This window comes from Lissotriton helveticus, chromosome 4_1 (assembly GCF_964261635.1).
Source record: "Lissotriton helveticus chromosome 4_1, aLisHel1.1, whole genome shotgun sequence".
Lineage (NCBI taxonomy): Eukaryota > Metazoa > Chordata > Amphibia > Caudata > Salamandridae > Lissotriton > Lissotriton helveticus.
The window spans coordinates 285,205,307-285,211,639 of record NC_136063.1 but is presented as its reverse complement, the minus strand read 5'-3'; the positions used below and the strand labels follow the sequence as shown (position 1 = coordinate 285,211,639).

The 6,333-nt window shown below is 45.9% G+C and overlaps 1 pseudogene; it reads left to right on the top strand.

The window, feature by feature from the left end:
• The first annotated feature begins 726 nt into the window (after positions 1–726).
• On the top strand, positions 727–1,283 carry LOC144827988 (2,4-dienoyl-CoA reductase [(3E)-enoyl-CoA-producing], mitochondrial pseudogene; annotated as a pseudogene).
• The last annotated feature ends 5,050 nt before the right edge of the window (positions 1,284–6,333 follow it).

The following is a 6,333-nucleotide window of genomic DNA, read 5'->3' as shown; positions in this document are numbered from 1 at the left end:
TTTTTCAGCCTTGCCCACGCATGCGCACTTGTGCCTGCGCATGCCCATTAGAAGAGCGAAACCTCGCTCTCCTAATGGGCAGGCGGGCAGAAAGCAACCATGCCCTGTGTCAATCCTGGCGCTGCTCCAGTGCCAGGATTGGCTGAGGACGGAGGGCGGGGTTTCCGCTCCAGTGAAGGCGCCATGGACAGGTCCCGGAAGATGCGGCGCTGACCGGCGGTCAGGTAAGTTTTCTTAAATTCTTCTCTTCCTTCTTTATTTTAATTCCCCGGCGGTACAGTGCGTATTGGGGGAGTGGGGGGGTCTCACGCTTCGTATTACTGGCCTGGTTCGTAGAGATGCTGGCCTGTAAGCAGAGGGGCGGTGGTCTCAAGAGTGCTTCGTATTCTTGATGCTCTCGGGGAGTCTCCGGCTGGTTATCACTCGCCACCTATGTGATGCTCAGCTCCTCTTGGCGCAGCGGCATCGTGAGGCGTGGAGGAGGGTAAACTCAGTCCAGCTACCGGTGACAAGGGATAGGCCGCTGCAGTCTAGATGTAAAAATGGGAAGAGGTGATAGCGCTGGGAGATGTCTGTCACAGTCAGGCTCTCCACCCCCATCTCATCCGAGGCGGATAAAATGAGGAGCGGTCCCGACTGCGCGCTCGAAGCACTTGGAGTCAGTTCGTAAAGTGCGTCTACCCCACTGGGCAAAGTACGGTTAAACACAGTGTGTGAAAGGAAACTATGGAGGGCGTGCAGCTTCTCTGCAAGGCTAGTCTGGGTGCACTGGGATTGTTTCGGCTGAATCCCGCTCTGTGTGGCCGGACGCGGGGAGCAGGTGCTAAGCGGTTATTAAGTCATGGATCAAGACCGTTATGCCAGAGCAAAGACTTGCCACAAGCATCGTTCTTTCCACCTCTACAAGCAGTGATGCGGCCTTTAAAACTAGCGGGGGTACTGGACTTGGTAAAGGAATGACCCTAGCACTTTCCAGTGTGGGTGCGGAGTGTGTCATAGCAAGCAGGAATATTGATGTTTTGAAACAAACAGCAAACGAAATTTCTGCAGAAACTGGAAATAAGGTCCATGCAGTGCAGTGAAATGTGGGAGACCCGGCAGCTGTTAAAAGTGCTGTAGCAGAATTAATAGAAGTGGCAGGTCACCCATCTGTTGCCATAAACAATGCCGCTGGAAATTTTGTGTCACTCTCTGAACGACTGTCTGCAAACGCCTTTAGGACTGTAACCGAGATCGTCCCGCAGGGCACTGCTTATGTCACGCTGGTTAAATGTCTACCTTGAGCTGAACTTAAAAAAATATATACATATATATTTATTTTGAATGCCTCTTCAAGGGTACTAAGCGCTATAAAAAAAACATTGACAAATGCCGTTTATTTATTCGATTATTAAAGCCATGGACATTTGACATACATTTAAAGGCGGATAAACAATGTCTCGTCTCAATGCAGCCAGACTTATGCAATCAAAAGGGGCGAACTTCGAAGTAAATATAACTATGTGCACATTCAGAGGTGCAACTAGTGAGGCGGAAGTGGGGGCACTAACACGTTTTGCAGTTGGGGCGGAGATGTCATAGCCATGTCAAAATTACCTGTGGTGGTCTTGCTCGCTTCACTGTTGTGTGACAACGTAAAGCATTTCAAAGCATTGTATAATAACATGACGTGCTAGTGTTATTGTTGGAAAATATGAAGCTCATACCCCCCAATCTTACTAATCAAGCTACTCCCGATGGAAGTCTGTACTGAAACGTCCCGATGGAAGTGTGTACTGAAAAAGTAAATTTGCAAGAATAAAATAATTAGTTTGCAAGGGTGCCCTGGATCGGGCAGTAGTTCATGTCACATTCATAACCTGACAACACTACATAACTACACTTTCATAATTGCTTTATTAACCTTCTTAATCTCTCAAATTTGGTTGAAAATGCACCATTTGCTCCCTCTTTTTTCAAAGTTTTATCAAGGGGGGGGACCCACGAACCGCACTTATGATGGTCTGGCTTGCTCTCTACGCTTGCCCGCCACTGGGCATTGATCCAAACCTTTTACGCCCTCCCACTTTCAAATGTCACCAGCCGCCACTGGGAATGCTCAAAGTTACTGAGATGTTGGTTTGTCCATGGCAATGTGTATTGCTGCATACAAGACACATGTATCCAACTCCATCACATACCACATGTTGCAATGCAATGTAAGTGCATTACCATCAAAATATTAATCCAGGACCCATGCTATGGGTGTAAATGTATGGTCCATCCCAGATTCATGTTGCCAACAGCAATGGTACACTAACCGTTCGTCAAGTAACGGCAACGTGAGATTGAAGTGACTACAACTACCATGAAGCCCTCTCACTCCAATCTAACTAAGCTGCTAGATGGTTATCTTACACACCTTCCCGGGTGAGTAGAGGAGGGCACCTTCAGTCCGGTCGAAACATCTGAATCTGGCTTTCAGGAGCCAAAAAGCTCCATTGGCTGCTGCTTTCTTCCATGGGCCTCATTGAAGCACACTTCCCCTAGCAGTGTAGGATTCCTCAGCGGTGCCAACAACCATGGCCAGTTGGATACATCTCCTAAATGGAAGAATGATGAATGGGCAACATTTAGTTACACACTTTCAGATCATACTACCTGACATTTCCCACACAAAGTTAGGATAGATCACACTTACCTACAAGCCAGACCTTCTCCAGTAGTAGTTGTGACGTCAGCTGGGGTAGGGTGCTGTTCCGCAGTCATCATGTGCAGATCCTGGCAACCTGGCTTAGATGTTTGTGATCCTGTAAGCAGACAACTTGCAAGTTGATAGAATGGAAGTAGTTCCTGTTCTGGTAGACTTGCGCTCTGTCATGTGGTGGCACTAAGGCAGTATGGGTGCCATCAATAGATGCAATTACATGTGTGATTTGACCAAATCCATAGAAATCCACCTTCATGGTGACTCAATCCTCATGTCTGGGGAACTAGATGTAGCTGCTCACATGCCTAAAAAGTGCTGCTAGCACCTCTGGGAGTACCCAACTGAACATAGGTTGTGACATTCCATCTGAAATAGCTACAGTGATTTGCAATGAGCCTGTGGACAATAATGCAAAACTGACATGAGTTTAACAAATAGTGGGATTGATGTAGGACTATTGATGTGAGGTAATAGGTCAGGCTCCAATTGGTGATATAAATCCAGGATCATTTGACGATTCAAATGGAACGTCTGGATAACATGTCGCTTTTCCATGGATTGTACGTCTAGAAATGGGAGGTACACTGGAGCCTGGGTTCTCTTCCCTCTCCCCAGGTACCTATATGAGGAGTAAAAAAAAATGTATATTGGTTACAGTGTGCATGGTAACATAGGTGAAGAGTAAGGCAAATGTCATGTATATGAATATGAATGCTTCATGAGGCATTACACATTTTACTTCATCAATGTCAAATTTTAAACATCCACCAATTATCCCCAAGGTGGCTTAAACAGCTCTGGTACACAACTGTGCACATCATCAATTCAGAAACTGTAAATTTCCTTAAAAGTGAGGGTAGCATTACTTTCCATGTGACATACCGCGGTGTACAGTGCGTCAAGCACATTTCACCTATGTGCACAGTAATGCTCTACAGTGATGAATTTTTGTACTGGACATGGAATGGGAATGGGGGATTTCAAATATAAAAATGTTTTCCCTCATTTGTAGAAGTGGTGATGCACATAACTGTGACCTATACAGTGATCCCAAATGCTAACATTGCGGATGCCTAACCTCGCTAATAGGGTATGTCAAACGTAGCCCCACCGGTAGTAGTCGACTGCGCGGTGGGCGGTCGCATGCACAACAGCACAGCCATAGGCTAAAGTTGGGGATAGTGGTGGTCATTGACCACTGGCTGTGTGAGCCGACGCTGTTGACTGCGTACTTGGTGAACATGTACGCAGCAGTTGGTAAAAAATCTCACTTGCCTCCTAACACTGCTGCTATAAGCACCTCTTCATTTTAGCTACTGTTTGCCATTTGTGGGAGCATTCATGGCATGCACTACAGGGAAGAAGGCCCCTCCCTTCACTCCAGAGGAGCTGGATGCCCTGGTGGACAAGGTTCTTCCTCTATATAATAAGCTCTATGGCTCACCACAGGAACAGGTAAGTTTACCAAATACATACTTAACTCCATTTCACTGCTTCCCTTCTAGTTTCATAGGCTGCAATGTGCCTCTGAATGTCAGAGTGTTAGTATTGTTTTGATTGCATACATTGTGTGGGATCTTAATATGGCACACTTGTAATGGATTATGGGGCCCTGGACTTTGTGGACAAAAGGCCACCTTCACAATGTGTGATAAGGGTGATTTCTACTGTTGTTACTGGCATACCTCTATGTAGGGGTCAAGTTCATAGTAGCTACAATTAGTTCTCAAATCATATCATGGTATATGTGCATTGTTATGTGTAAGCTATACCCTATGAGCCATGTCTGTATACTGTTGTTGGCATTTGAGGATGATGTTAGCCAAATGTACAGTTCCACTGATCACTCAGCACACATCAGACTTTGTAAAACAGTGTCTGGGAGGTAGCTGTACTTCACAGAACCTTTCAGAGTGCCACATGTTCACATATGAAGTGGGCAGAAGGTTCACTTTTCTGTAAAGAATTCTTAGAAATGTGACGTTCAGGTGGGATAAGTAGCCTCAGCCTGCAGAGAGCAAGGCCTAACTGTGGCAGGAGAACTGTTGACAGAGTAATGTACCCGTAGACCTGCTGATCCAAGGATGTTCCCTGGTAGAGTTAACTATACCACTAGTAGCTCAGATAGCTTTTACATGGATCTGGTCTGTTCACACTTTTCTAATAGTGTTGTTTACACTGTACAGGTCTATTGCACATTGAAGAAACAGTGTAGAGAATTGGTTACTTTTGAACAGCTGCAGAAATGTACATGTTTGCTTGCCTACAGTATTCCCTTTCACACTACACATGCAAAGGTATGTTGAGGGTCATCCCAGTTAGAGTGCCACATATAGCAAAAGTGGTGCCCTTTGATGGCAGGACAAAGAACACAAACTCTTTCTGAATTACTAGGATATTCATATGAGTAGTCCACATGTCCACACTGCCCCCAGAGAGGTGGCTCTGAGTGTCACACATACCAGCCCTTACCTTGTGACTTTTAAGTATGGGCGGATTTAGCGAATCTGGCGTACGCGAACTTGCGTATTTACGGATTCGCAATCCTCAAAATCCGCGAACTCTCGCGAATGTGCGGATTTTTGTGTTTTTTGTGTTCACAAGGGTTCGCGAGGATTTGTGTACCAGTTCGCAATTGCGAACTTACTTGTAGGCTCGCAACGGCCGCGACTATGTTGTTTCTACGTCTGGTTCATCATCACAGGTTCACAGCACCCTCTGTTTCACCACTGCCACCCTCTGGTACACCCATGCCACCCTCTGGTACATCCTCACTGCCACCCTCTGGTTGGTTTATCACTGTAAATTATGGGGGTGAAAAAAAGCAAGCACACCTGCCCTGCTTCAACTGCCATGAATTAATTTGGGGTTGATTAATGTGTCAGTGATTTTGAAACTTCCAGTCTGGCTGGCACCTGCTTCCTTCCTTATCTGTAATTTGCTTTCTGTTGCAGTGCAATTTTTTTTTCACAGGACCTTTATGGCCTACTTGTAGCTATTCTATGAGCCTGCTGTTTGGGTCAGAGCAGGGTCATAGAATAGTTGCAAATAGGCAACTGAACTCTGGAGGGGCCCCTCAGGAAGCACTAGAGTGAATGGTTACTAATGTTAAGATTGAACTTTTGCACCTGCTGATTGCTTTCAGTTCTGCAAAAATGTTTTTTCTGCAATTTCGCGCGATTTGCGGGGCGCGAATCCGTGCGAGATCGATTTCGGAAGCCGCGAATTTGTGCGAATACACGATTTGTTTTTTTGCGGTGTGTATGTTTGCGTGATTTTGTGCGTGTTCGCAAGGCGCTTGTAGCGCTACGTTTGCGAAGTTACCCTAGCGGTCGTACATGGGCGCGGCCATCTTGTTTGCATGACGTAATTCCGTTTCCGGCCGCTATGTGTAATCTCGCAAAGTGTGCGGCTCGCTACTACAATTTCGCGCGTGATCGCGAGGAAAATCTCGTGCGAACTTACCCACGCGGTCGTGAACGGGCGCGGCCATCTTGTTTCTCATTCATTGCTATGGTTCTGGGCATGCTCTCTGTATCCTTTCTTAATCTCTGCCATCCTTTGCTTTTTTGAATTTTTTTTAATCTATTTTACTTATTATCTATCCCTCTATTTTTCTAGCTCTATATTTTTGTGTTTTCTGC